Source organism: Ambystoma mexicanum, chromosome 5q (assembly GCF_040938575.1).
Source record: "Ambystoma mexicanum isolate Mex_15411 chromosome 5q, UKY_AmexF1_1, whole genome shotgun sequence".
Classification (NCBI taxonomy): Eukaryota; Metazoa; Chordata; class Amphibia; order Caudata; family Ambystomatidae; genus Ambystoma; species Ambystoma mexicanum.
The window spans coordinates 1,264,250,300-1,264,264,843 of record NC_090933.1 but is presented as its reverse complement, the minus strand read 5'-3'; the positions used below and the strand labels follow the sequence as shown (position 1 = coordinate 1,264,264,843).

General features: G+C 45.8%; 1 protein-coding gene across 1 annotated transcript in view; it reads left to right on the top strand.

Moving 5' to 3' along the window:
- PPP1R16A (protein phosphatase 1 regulatory subunit 16A) overlaps positions 1-14,544 on the top strand; it is a 467,867-nt gene that overhangs the window by 318,810 nt on the left and 134,513 nt on the right. The window lies entirely within an intron of this gene.

Sequence of the window (14,544 nt, the reverse complement as noted above, 5' to 3'; positions counted from 1 at the left end):
ATCACTTCCACGGGTTAAAATAAGTATTTGAGTATAAACTTGACCAATGGGACTGAGGGTTAAACTTTGATCATATTGCAACTCTTAGGAACAACTCTGATTATAGAAGTGTTTATTACTCCTGCCTGAGACCGTAAGAGATCTAATGAGATGCCCACCAGGAGCAGTTGGACACAAACAGGCTGCCGAATATGCAAATTACCCAATGTACAGGAAACAAACAACATGAAATGTGCATTACGTGACCAAGCTGTCCAGATGTGTGCGCAATGATGATGCTATACGTAGCAACGAATTCTGGCACTATTGCCTTAACTCTGGAAACCACAGCATTACATATAGCCTTATTCAAGATCTGTCAAACTTATCAAAAGTCAGTTAACGCCATGCGTGGGTGGCAGGTAACTTGGTCCAAGGGTTGTGTCTTGAGTGTGTTCCTACTTTACACGATGGTAGTTGGCATATGTTGAATTTTGCATTTTCTCTATTATGTGATGCTGTATATTGATTTATATGTGTACATAAATGGTAGTGCAAACATTCCCTCTTGGTCCGGGCGATCTCCTTAATGCCTAAGGGTGATCTCGTCGCTTTTATGAAGGGATTAACCCCTGTGTTTGCCCAAGAGTATAAGTAAATTGGATAAAAGTCATCACTTACAAGTCAAAAGCGCCTGAGAACAAAGAATTTGAAAGACCCAATGAGTAAGCAAAAAAGAAAAATTAATGTGTTTTTATTCACAAAAGTGAACCACAGGAAGGTTGCAAATCTTCATTAGGCTCATCTGTGAGCCTCTTGTCCTCTTTATATCCTCTTCTTAGTATTTCCTCTTTGTGTCCTGTCCTCTAATATATCCACATTTATCCTTATTTACCGATTCTCTTTTATATCCTCCTGTATCCTTATTTCCTGGTCCTCTTTTATATTCTCCTATATCCTCCTGTATTCTTATTTTCCGGTCCTCTTTCATATCCTCATGTAACCTTATTTCCTGGTCCTCTTTTATAGCTGCATTTATCCTTATTTCCCGGTCGCCTTATATCCTCATAAATCCTTATTTCCTGGTCCTCTTTTATATCCTCATATTTCCTCATGTATCATTATTTCCTGGTCTTCTTTTTTATCCCCTTTTATCCTTATTTCCTGGTCCTCTATTATATCCTCATACCTCATATACCCTTATTTCCTGGTCCTCTTTTATATTCTCGTATATCCTCATGTAGCTTTATTTCCTGGTCATCTTTTATATCCCCTCTTTTATATCCTCTACACGTGTTTCACCACCTCTATGTGGCTCTTCAGGAAGGACATTTACAATATTGTGATTGACGGCTATAAGTGTGTCCAAGTGTTAAGTCCAAAAGGTAAATAGAAACCATGTTTTGGTGACAGTGGTCATGCTATAGCTAGTCTCATCGGGTTTGAGTTATGTGAAGAAGAAAGAAATGTCCCAATGAATTGTTGTTATATTCTATTATCTCAGCTAATGGCGTATAAAGGACGTACCCATGCCTTATTGTTTCATAGGGTGGTTAGATAGGTAGCCCTGTTTCTCAAACGTATACTGCACCCATAGGTTGTTTGGTGCTTTATGTAGTACTAGAAAAATAAAAATAGAAAACCAAAAGGTATCGAAGTATGGTGATCATCTGATGGAAGTTGTAGTCTAAATCTGGAGAGCCAAAGTTTGGGAATCCTTGGAATGTCACTGGAGTGCAGTGCGAGTCCACTGGCTCCCCAGATGAGCTTCTCACTTCTAGGGCTGGTGAGATGCGCTTGCCAGCTGTTTTTATCTGGGTTTCCTGTCCATGCCTGAGAAATTGTTTCCCACTGGGGAGCGAATATGAGTACCTTTGGTTAAAGATACATTAGGACCGGCTGCTGTGAAAGGGAGGAACTCTCTGAGCTGTCTGAGTTTGGCAAAATCAGTGTCCGGTTGGGCATGCTGACAAACCACAGGGGCAGAGTTTTCTGAAGGGGTTTCCGAAACAACACAGACTAGTATTTACGAAAGCATCGATCAATTCTGATCGAACCACCCTGAATTCTTGATCCAGCAACATGAGCATCCCGGAACTGCTGAAGCTCGAGAAAGCGCTGCCCTGTTGTGTTCCTCTCGGCTGGCAGTGTGGGTTTTCAGTATGTACCGGAGATGCTGGTTACTCTGTAATTGTCCTTGAATTTTAGATAGATGTGCTCGCTGGTGTGCTGCAAATGTCCAGTTGCTAACATTTTAGCGCCTTCAGCTGTCTGGTGAGCATGAATGCCCTTGGCTGCTTATAGTCTCGGGAGGATAGCTTAGGGGCAACATGCTCGCCTTGGAAGCAAAACAACACAGAGCACCACAGGTTCAATCCCGGAGTCCGCGCTTAGAAACCTCTGGGTATTAAGCGTGTTCTGCGCCCAGGGCTTTGGAGGTTCCCAGTATTGAACTACTGAAGGTTGGAAATCCTAGTCTATATGGTCGGCTATACCCCCACATCTGATGTTTAGGAACCGTCTGCATGTATGCGGCTCTGCGTGTGGCCACATAGGCGTCCGGTGCGCTAACCAGATCTTGGGGTACAGTTTATGTATGGGTCCAGAGACAGGAAAGTCTCTTTTGCGTCCCTCTTGGTAGACTGTGTAAAGCAACGTAGGTGAGGAGGACAAGCGTGGCGTGCGGTGGAAGAGGCTCCATATGTATGGCTTTCCAGGTAAACCTATGCTTGCACTGCGCGGTCTCTGGAATTCTAATGACGTGGAATGTCCTGGAAACATCTGCAGGTCTGGAGTCCATAAGACGGTCGGAAAACACCCTACGGTGATCGCAGTCCTCTGGCACAGCTGGGCATCAAAATGCTTATATGTGACTGAAGGTTCATTCTCCCGGCTCCATCACGAATACTGCGCATGGGCTTGCCTTTACTGGTAGTGGCCAACTACGGGCTTTAGGCCAAGGGCTTTAATGTTTCAACATTGGCATGGATGGAAGAAAAGGCAGTTGGGTTATTCGACTAATGCATGTTTTTTTGAGGGCTCTGTCCTTCGTTGCTCATTTCCTTAGAACCTCCCATCAAGAAGTGGGGCGAAAACACAAAACTTGAAGGGAAAAAGCAAAGCTTTGTCCGAAAGTGAAGACCAGGGCTGTTGCGGCCTGCTTTTGGATGGTGGAGCTGTGGGGATTTAGGCTTACAACTGTTTGTGGTTCCATTGTTTAGGTCCGTCTGGCATTGATTTTTTTTTTCTCCTCGCATAGGTAAGCCTGAAGGTGGCGGGGGAACATCTGCCCCCACTGGCGAAGGCTAATTTACAGCAGTTCCAAAATAGTGCTCCTCTGACCGGTCAGCAGGCTTGTTGCTTCAGGCTGTCCTGGAGTCATGGTACTAGGACGGTCCATGATCAACATTGGCCGGGGGCGGGCGATGGGCACATGGTGGTTTTGTAACTGCGCTGCTCACAATTTAATATGAAACAGAAATCACCATTCCAAAGTGCAACAGGTTTCTTAAACTTCAATCCGCCTCTTGAGTCTCTTAATTTGAGTTTCATTTTTTGAGTCTTTGATCCATGAAGCTGAGCTAGGCCTGAGGTCTCTCTTAATTGCAGGAATGCTGGTTCTTTCCAATTGCACTCTATTAGGTGTTAGGACTGTGATAATGTCTCTGCTCATTGAAGGCGTGCCGTCTCTTGCTTGTAGGTAAGCAGAGTGATTTCTCCTTCCAAGGGGTGGATGCTGAGACCTGTGTTGGGGTTGCTGTAGGTATTTGGGTCCCTGAGGTTTTAGTATTCCCTTTCAGCTAGTTGAAAGACAGCCTTTGACTCTACCGGGAGCCAGCAAAGGGGTTTCTGATTATTTGACCCCAATCGAAGACTAAGTATGGCTGCGTTACACGAAGAACAGTTCGGGGATGGGACCACTCGGCGCTACAGCGTTGGCTCTATCGCACAGCACTCCCAGTGTCCCAGGCAGTCATCTAAAAGACCTGGGGGCCGGGGGTCTTCCTCTCATGATAAACACATACCCAAGGGTCACCACCACAAACCACATAGAGCCGTAGCAACATGCCGGCGTCATGAGGCCACCAAAAATGGCAGACGGCTACTATATAAAGCCACTTCACATGACCTCATTTATTACAGCGCCTAGAAGCGGGAAGTATCACCACGATGCGCTGGATAGTTAAAAACCACACTAAGGAGGTGAACTCTGATGAAATTAGAAAAGGGGAAACATTGTCAATAAGTTGAAGAGATTTCTGTATACTTCAGGTGCGACTGGGAAATACCAACTAGACTTTAGTCGGTGCTGGAACAAAAATCGTATGACTCCTCATTTCTGAAAAGGAGGATCCCAGATGCACCCCTATTGGGTAAATAACACTTCCAAATATTAACGAATCAATTTATATATTCTCAAAATATTCATGAACATAGTTTTTTAAATGTATTCTTGGTATATGATTATATGGTGGCTTTATTTTTCAATGCACTAACATTTCTTAATACCCATACATTTATTTTCCCGGTAGGATAGCTCAGCAGCAAGGTGCTCGCCTTGGAAGCAAGACAACACGAAGCAACACAGGTTCAATCCCCGGCCGTGCTTAGAAACCTCTGGGTATTTCAGCGCGTTATAAATACACAACTAAGACAAAAACAATTACGCAACTAAAACACTCGATGCCCACATGCTGTGTGAGCGCTTCAAAAATGCAAATAAATAAATATTGAATGTAAACAAAATACTGCTTTCATAATCTTCATAATGTCTAAATCAGTTCTGGAACCAGAGTAATACATCAGTATACACTTCTTCGGCACGAAGTGATGCATTTTGTAAAAGAAAACAGTTCAAGAATTCGATTTCTCAATTGTTGATTGTCTCCAAAGTATCAATCGGTTTCCAGATCGTGCTCCCCATCAACCCTTGGAACCTCCCTACTTATTTCGGGGTTGCTGTGGGATGGTACGTAATGGGGGGGGGGGGCGAGGATTTCAGAATTCTAAATGTTGAATTGCATATATTTTTCATTAATTGATTTAAAGCTACAGCAACAAATGACAGCACGTGTGATAACGCTCATTGAAACATTTATTAGACCGAATACCCTTGGAGCTTTTTTGCTGGGCCTTCTCCCCGCTGTTGGACCGGAGTTCCCCTGTTGGGTGTGTATCTCCCTTCTGCTGTCTTCAACCTATTCTGGACTGGGATAATGCCACCTTTGTAATGAATGCCAACATCTTGGTAAGATATAGTGTTTCTTGTATGATTTTTTTTTTCCTTATTTGGTTGTGCTCCCCAGTAATGCTTCTGCCCCCCTGGCATAACCTATTCCCACTAATACCGATCCCAAGAGGTGCCCCACTTACTTTGATGCCAGGCCCATCTGGTTCCGGTGCCAGTGTGGATGGAGTTGACTGAGTAGTCCTGTTGGGCATCGGAGCAGTCGAGGAACCTCCGGACGGGCCTCGGCTGATGCTGGGGTGGCAGTCCTGGCCTTCTGGCCTTCACAGGATTCAGACTCCAGTCTCATTGCCACTGGAGGGGGTGCAGAACTCTGCCAGTGATTAGGAACCAGTTGGGGGGGCACTCTGGAGTGGCATGGTTAGGTAGCCTTGGCCCAATGTGTGTTGCAGACCTTGCCCTGGTGCCCGCTGAAGCTTGGGGTGTCTCAATTCTCGACTGAGCCTCTCTTTTCTCTCTCTCTCTCTCTCTCTCTCTCTCTTTCTTTCTCTCTCTCTCATTCTCTCTTTCTCTCATTCTCTCTATTTCTCTTTTCTCTTTCTCTTTCTCTCTCTCTTTCTCTTTCTTTCTCTCTTTCTCTCTCTCTCTTTCTCTCTTTCTCTCTCTCTCCCTCTCTTTCTCTCTTTCTTTCTCTCTCATTCTCTTGCTCTCTTTCTCATTCTTTCTTTCTCTTTTCTCTTTCTCTCTCTCTTTCTCTCTCTCTACTTCTCTCTCTTTTTCTCTTTTTCTCTTTCTCTCTCTCATTCTATTTCTTTCTCTCTTTCTCTTTCTTTTTCTCTTTCTCTCTCTCTTTCTCTTTCTCATTCTTTCTCTTTCTCTTTTTTCTTTCTCTCTTTTCTCTCTTTCTCTCTTTCTCGTTCTCTTTCTCTTTCTCGTTCTTTCTTTCTTTCTCTTTCTTTCGTTCTTTCTCTTTTCTCTTTCTTTCTCTCTCTTTCTCTTCCTCTTTCTCTCTTTGTCTTTTCTCTCTTTCTCTCTCCCTTTCTCATTCTTTCTCTCTTTCTCTTTCTCTTTTTTCTTTCTCTCTTTTCTCTCTTTCTCTCTTTCTCGTTCTCTTTCTTTCTCGTTCTTTCTTTCTTTCTCTTTCTTTCGTTCTTTCTCTTCCTCTTTCTCTCTCTTTGTCTTTTCTCTCTTTGTCTCTCTCTCTTTCTTTCTCTTTCCTCTTTTCTCTTTTTTTATCTTTCTCTATTTCTCTTTCTTTCTTTTTCTTTTCTCTCTTTCTCTCCATCTTTCTCTCTCTTCCTCTCTCTTTCTCTTTTTCTCTTTCACTCTCTCCCTTTTTCCCTTTCTCTCCCTTTCTCTTTCTCGCTCTCTTTCCTCTTTATTTCTCTCTCTCTCTCTCTCTCTTTTTCTCTTTCTCTCTCTCTGAGGCGGGTGAGCACGCGAAGGCATGTCCCCGGTGGTCCCTCTGCTATATATCCGAGTCATGATGTCACTCTGGAGCTCAGCGAGGGCAGTTCCTCAGGCAACTGGACCTTGATGTTGAAAGTTCCGGGGATATTGTGGCTGGATCTGACTCCGCACAAGAGCCAGCAAAGCTGTTGCGTACCTTCCAGAGGTGTAGCAACCCGAAGATACAGTAAGGGGCCCAGTACCCAATGACAGTCTTGCATCTGGCAGGCACTCAATCAGTGGTGGTCACTGCATTCAATCTTCTCAGATAATTCTGAAGGGGAAAGCCACTGTGAATTCACTGCAATTGCAGACAGCGCAGGCAGGCAGGCTAGGCAGGCAGACAGCGCAGGCAGGCAGGCTAAGCAGGCAGGCAGGCTGGCTAGGCAGGCAGGCAGGCTAGGCAGGAAGGCAGACAGCGCAGGCAGGCAGGCTAGGCAGGCAACGCAGGCAGGCAGCGCAGGCAGGCAGGCAGGCAGGCTAGGCATGGTAAAGGCTTGCTCGGGTCCTTGATCTCCATGGCGGGTCAACTGGGCAGGAATCAAATAAAATGCAAGTGCCTGTGCAGCAGGGCTGCAGCTTGGGACTAACTCTCTTACAGCGGTTTGAGTACTCTGGCCTCCTTAACTGCGAGATGTTATTAAAGCTTGCAGACCAACGGCGGCGGGTCGTCCATAGTGGACGATGGGGCGCCGATCCACCAAACGTACCTCCCATTGTGGAGGAGCTGAGCCGGCCCAGTGAAAACACTGGGTGCTCCATTCAGCTGCTTGGTGCAGCTGGGAGAGGGCTCCTGGGATGCCTTGAATTGTCAAGCCGAAACATGGTTTCCCCATGACTGTTCTGTTCCCCAGCGTACATGTCCAATGGTCAGATAGCACAGCCAGCTAAGCGCTCGCCCCTGATATCTGTGTGCAGCCTGCTGCGGCATGTTCGAATCCCAGAAGGGTCAACTCAGCCTTTCATCCTTCCGAGGTCGATAAAATGAGTACCACTCTGTGGGATAATAATGTCTTCTGCTATTTGAGCTCTTTGAGACCTATGGGTGTGTAGTGCATTATAAGAAATAGATTATTATTATTATTACCATGCAAGATTGGATGTGTACTGCTTGCCCAGCCTTGCATGACCCATTGGGATGTAAGTTGGGAAGCATCTGTGAATGTGTGCAGGGGCGCTCCTCTGCCTCCCCACACATTCAGATGGTCTGGGGCATTGCGGATGGAGTGCTCTGTCTTGTCTGCACAAGTGCAGGATCCAGGAAGCGCTCTGTGCTTCCAGTGGCCTGTTCTTTCGAGCGGTTGCCATGGGAAACAGCAAGCAGCAGACCCCCAACCTGGGCTGTTATGTGATTTCTGCATGTGTGAATGAGCGAGCGAATGCTGGTAGGGGTGGTTGGGTGAACATGTGAATGAGCGAGTGTATGGTGTATTGGTGCGCATGTGAATGAGTGAGTGAATGTGTGTACTTCTGTTTGTGCAGCCTAGGGCAGTGATTTTTGTGGGGGTGTGGAGAATGACATTTTTCATTGGACAGCAACATTAAGCAAGCATAAGTGTTATTACATGGCTAGGCTGGCATATATTGGTGCAGCCAGTCTTGCAATAATTTCTTACTGTGGCATGGAATTTTTTACTGGGCATCTGTGATAAAGCAAGCATGGAAAGTGTTGTTACGTGGCTAGACTGGCATTTCAGTGCTTTCATCATTCTAGTTAGAATTTCTTACTTTTGCATGCCCCTTTTATTGCCCATCTATGATAAAACAAACAGAAGTGTACCTGAGTTGCCTACATTGGTGCAGCCAGTCTGGACAGGTTGTCTTATTGTGGCTTGGCATTTTCATTGGCAGGAGTATGTTCATAAGTGGGGATACTGACAGACCCAGCTTGAATATGTTTTCTATTCGTATCATTGCTGGCATTATGCACAAAGCAAACCGTATATTATATGGGAATACTGGAATATACTGGTGCAGCCAGCATGGAAAGTTGTGGGCACAGTCAGCATGAACATGCTTTTTTATATACTGCATATATTGTGGGGAAGGTATCATGAACATGCATTGGGAAATGCTCCTGTGCACTGTTGGTGACTTGTATCTATTGCATTTTTTTGATGAGTTGCCCTTCAAAACCAATTGCAAACTTCCTGGCTTTTCCACAAATGTTTCACAGAAAGTATGTTGCATAATGCATCATTGTGACCCAATATTCAATTTCTTTCCCAAGAAGAGACCACCAAACCTCCCCATTGGTTGCTTCGGACTCCCTCGCTACGCTCAGTCACTCTTCCATATTTGTGGGAAACATTTATGCCCCTCCAATTAAAAAATTCACCAGCCGCCACTGGAGACCAACTGTTCCATGTTAGCCAGACGTGTGTGTCCGTGCTTCTCCTGTGTGCGGAACAAAGAAAAAGAAATGACGAAACAAAGCTACCCGGTAACTAAATCTTTCCTCCGCACCCTTGTCTTCTGACTCTGTTGGGTGGGTCCCGGTGTCTGATCGAGGACAGTCAGGTCGGCAGACTGGATGCGCCCTTCCCTGTCCTGCCTCTTGGCCCACCGCCCAGGGCTGCTAAGGGGAAGTATTCCATTGATGACAACCTGTGGCTGGCTCCTGCGTAGATTAGTGCCCTGGTAAAACCTTTTCTGCCAAACCTTCCGGATCAGGGGTTTCGGGTAGCGGGCCAAGCCAGCGCGTGGTGTCATTCCCAGAGCAATAAATAGCACAGTGTTTGTGGGCCATGTCTTCACTGATACCTGTGTCTTCTGCCCCTCCCTGTGAGAGTGGTATATTTTATACAGTGATCTAAAGCCAGGCGTGCCCTGCTCTACTTGTTTCCAATACACAAAGCCTGTTGCGTGTACTCACATCAACTACTACAGTGCCCGAAGAACTCCAGAGGGGGGCTCAAACAACGGGGCATGGCCTGAGTGTTGGGTGTGGCCTAAATAGTGATGGGCATAGCCTACAGGGAGTGCCGCATGCACTAACGAATACACCATAGGACCGTGGAAACCTACTTTAAGTCACCTATGGGCTCACATTTTATTTATTTATTTTTGACATTTGTAGAGCGCACACAAACCCGTGGTTATCAGGGCACTTTTACCAGTTAGATGGGCCCAGGATGGGTAAGACCTAGTTACAGACAACATTTAGACAGTTGCGAGGTCATGGGTCGGAAGCAAGGCAAGATTGCGAGGATACAGTTACATACATGGTAATACATTTCCGACGGTGGCATCTGGTTTGGTTGGGTAAGGCCATACGTGTATATAATGCTGTGCTGTCCAACGGCCACATTGGTTTATGAGATAAACCATGTTTTTTTGGGATTTTCTTAAGATCCAGTATGATTATTCCGCTCTGAGGGAGGTGGAAGCGAGTTGCAATATTTGGCGGCCAACACTGGAAAGCTAGATCCTCCTGCTTTATGGCGTTTGAATTCAGGTTGGCTTAGCTTGTGGGAGTGTATGGCTCTGGTAGGCCGCATGGTATTGTTTTGCATCCAGTATGTGTATTGGAAATTAATTTCCCTGCAGTTTCTAATTGAATCAATCCATCACACAATATATAAACAATTCATTCAGTGAGTACATAACCCTCAATCTGTGGATGAATCACCTATGAGAAAGGGAAAACTGACAAATAGCACCAATGTGAGTTCCTGGATATTTCCATAGAGCATTTTAGGAACGTGAGGAAGACCACAGAATTTTATATTTGAAATCGGACTATGATGATAATTCAAGCATGAAACCCTTATGAGCACGTAGTTCACAGTGAGGTCCGTGCTCATCTGATTTCTCACTGTACTCGCCCTAACAGTAAAATATTTCCAAACCACAAGCTGCTTATACTCTTTTGAACAGTGTTAGCTTATGGGTTTGGGGCTTGGGCTGTTCTGCTTGAGCATAGTCATGGGGCCGCATTCCAACTTTGCCCGTCTGGAAACAATGGTGCCGTAAGCTTACCAGCACTATTGTTTCCGGACCGGCAAAGTACAAGTCTGGTGGGCAGGTGCCCTCCCACCTGGCAGGTCTGACTTGCTGGGTGGACCGGCACCACCCGCCCACAGACTTTCACAGAAGCACCGGCACTGTTATTACCGGTGCCAGTGTTTCTGTGATCCCCATTCCCACAGAGTCCTATGGGACTCTACTCTATAGGACTGGGAAACAACATTTGACCAGTGCCTGACTTACCGGCCGCCGGGGTTGTAATACCCTGGTGTTACCAGCAAGTCAGGCGCCGGTAGCTGTTTACGGATCTGGCGGCTACCTGTTGGTTTTACCGGCACGGCTACTGCCGGACCCGTAATGAGGGCCATGGACTCATTTCCATAAACATCTGACAGAACTCGTAACTCAGCCATTCCATCATGCCATAAAGGAGAAATCACCTTGGTTGTTTGTGTAACAGAACCCCGCCCCACCTCCTGCTCCTAGCTCAGGAGCAGTATTTGGAGACTGGCAGGGCCCTGCCTCAGCCCAACAAAGCCCTGAAGTACTAGCAATAAAATAGCACTTTCCAAGGACCGTGACCATGCATTACGGAGTGGTAATTTTAGTAGGGTGGAGCGATGAGGGCCGGGCTTTGACTGGGCGCAGAAGTGACTGCCCTCCGCAGGTAGCAATGGACAGGCAGGAAGGTTATGATTTAATTTTGTTTTTATCAAATGAAAGCTTTATACTGAACCCTCATACATTTTTCAATCGTGTGTGTGTGCGTGTGTGTGTGTGTGTGTGTGTACGTGTGTGTGTGTTTGTGTATGTGTGTGTACGTGCATTGTAAGTGTACATTCAAGTTAAATGCAGCAGTCACAATTCAACTGACCAGTATTTGATCATTTATCAATGCAGTAACCATTGGCATTGGGTTTTCATTGAGATTACTATAAATGTGCAATTTGCTTATATTTTTAATTGGTTTGATTTTTTTTTTTTGTCTGCCTACTTTTTAATAGATAGACCTTCTGTAAAATCCTGTGTGTTAATTGTCCCGGAAGGGGTCCAATGCTATCAATCTGCCACATCCCATGTTCATAAAAAGACCTCTGCGCGCCCGCTTTACGGTGGGTGAAAAAATCCCCCGATCTCGGTCACCCAATTTGAACATCCTACAACTTCTGCTCTTCACCCTCTTTTCCTCTGCCCTAGGACGACTTCTCGTCCTTTGGCAGGGTCGGATTGGATTTTTTTCTTCCAAAAAGCCTTTCATCCTTCTTAGGTCGATAAATCAGTACAAACACAGGCTGGGTGATATTGTATGCTTATGTGTTGTATAAAAAAAGAGCTTAAGCGTAAGTGCTATACAATAAAATATCATTTGGCCTTGGACGTCTGCTTGGATTCACAGTAACTTAGTGTACTTCGGAACAATGCTATTTGATGCCATTTCCTGTTTTGTCAAGGAGTGAAAGGTCGTGTTTCATCGCTTCCCGGGATGTCACTTTAGGGTGGGATCAAATGACATCACTTCTGGTGATGTCATCAGAGGTCAAGGGTCGTGAGTCGAGGGGTGGGACACTTTTTTGAGGCGAGGGGTGGGACACTTTTTTGAGGCGAGGGGCGGGCCACTTTTCTTTGGGTGACCGGGCCCATTTCTTGTCCCAGTCTGACCCTGTCCTTTGGCGTTCACTATCACTAGCTGCTCTAGGTTAATTTTATCTTTGCAAGTCCTTGTTTCTTTTTTTGACATTTACTTTTTTAGTAAGTCCCGGTTTTGGTTATCGTTTTGTTTTGTCCCCAGTCTATGTCCCACTTTGTTAACATCCTCATAAACTGCCTCACCACTTGTTCTCATAAGTTTGCTTCTTTAAACACAGGCACCCTTCAGGGTAATGCGTCTGTCGATGTTATTGTAAGCCATTTCTGATAGAAATTGACATCCATGTTCTTCAAATAAATACAAATACCTGAAATCTGGCCCAAAACATCCCTTGCTATAGGGATTGTGTCATTCAGTCTTCCATTGCACGTGAGCCCTTGCCTGCAAAAGGCTGTGTGAGCGCTAGTCCGGCACACAGCTGTACAGGTGAATAGGAACCATAACCCCCCCTCACCCACACTTACCCCCAGTGCTGCTCCAGAAACACACATGCACTCAAGAAATCTTCCTGAGACATATTTCTAAAGTTCTGGAGGTAGAGAAGCACACTTGTTTCCAATAAGCCCTGAACTCCACCACAGCAAACCACCGCACCCTTGCCCCTGCTGCAATTCTGAACCCGGGCTAGAACTACACACCTGCCATGCCAGTGCACTTGAGCCATACCACCGCACTCTTTATTATCGGGCGGAGGGTTGTCTTTTCTAGGGCAGTGCCCTGTGTTAGAAAAGTCTTTTATAACTGAATATCATAAGTGGGCTGAACCTAAAAAGTGGTCATTGCTATTGAGATGCTTTGTTTCATGCGGGCCTTTCATAAATTGGCACTTCCGCAGTTTCTCTTTTTAGTATTGGCTATTAAACAGTGCTTTAGCATGACCTAAAAAGCCAGAACTATTGGCATACAAGTACTGGTGATGGAGATGAGATGTGAGGAGAGGCACACAGCATGTAGGCGTTTGGACTTGTGCCAACCTATTCACTACACATGCTAATCCCTGTGGCCACTCCCCATCAGTACCCACTCCTTCCCACCCAAAACACACCCTCCTGGGCTCTTTTTCAGCAAGCTCCATTGCACTGTAAAATTTGACTTTGGGCTTTTATGGTTCTGCCATTGTTATAGGGAATAGATTAATTGCAGCTGGAAATCTGCTCCTAGTTTAATAAATAAGTATTAACCAAGTGTGCCTTTAGTCTTAGATGGGCATTTACCAGACACTACTATAATATGCATAAAGCACTTGCCAATAGTTGCCATCTTATGGCCAGGTAGTATCATTATGTCAGCGACTGGCAAATGCCTATCCCATGCCTACACAAAAGTGGAAAACTATTAGCTCTGCCAATGCTTGTTTAGTTTGTGCTGCACTTATCCATCGTATGCTGTGTCTCGTCTCTAAGCTCTTGAGAAAGCCTTTAGTGGGGTTATTTGACATCCTGAATGTTCATTGTTTTAGGGAATGCTCTCGTGCCAGCTGCCGTTGCACCATACACATTTCTGACCATGCACCTACAAGCACCACACACACGGCGTGATGTTGGCTTTGTGTTTGAGAGCCTCATGTGAAGATTTGAAATTATTTGGCTTGCAGTAATAGAATTTCTGTGCATGCATTCATTCATCTATCTTGCATAACAATGCACGTATAGAGTACACACAATGCACTTTCCAGAAGTAACATTGTACGATGGGGGTGGGATTGATCTCATGAAGGGTGTATTTCAGAGTCACTTTGAAGCTGCTCAGTGTAGGTGTAGACCTTACTTTCATGGGGCGGGCAGAGCCATTCCAACTGAGTCAAAATGTGACTCGTCGGGGGGGTCGGGAGGGGGTGGTATGGAGGTGGCAAGGCATCCTTGTGTTTGCAAGCGGTAAGAGCAAGTTGGTGGGCCTCATTACCGGCACTGTTGTTTCCGGACCAGCAAAGTAAAAGTCTGGTGGGTGGATGCCCCCCCTCTCGGCAGGCCTGACTTGCCGGACAGCCGGCACCCGCCCACAGACTTTCACTGACGCACCAGCACTGTTATTACCGTTGCCGGTGTTTCTGTGGTCCCATTCCCATAGAGTCTTCTTGGAATGGGGAACAACATATTACCGCCACCTGACTTTCCGGCCGTTGGGGGTGTAATACCCCGTTGTTACCGGCAAGCCACATGTTGGTAACTGTGTACGGGTCCGGTGGCTACCTGCCGGTTTTACTGGCACGGTTACCGCCAGACCCGTAATGAGGCCCAGTGTTTAGGATGTGGAGTTTCTCTCTTTGACGGGGGATGCCCTAGAGAGATTTTAGTGCACGCGGAGGATATAT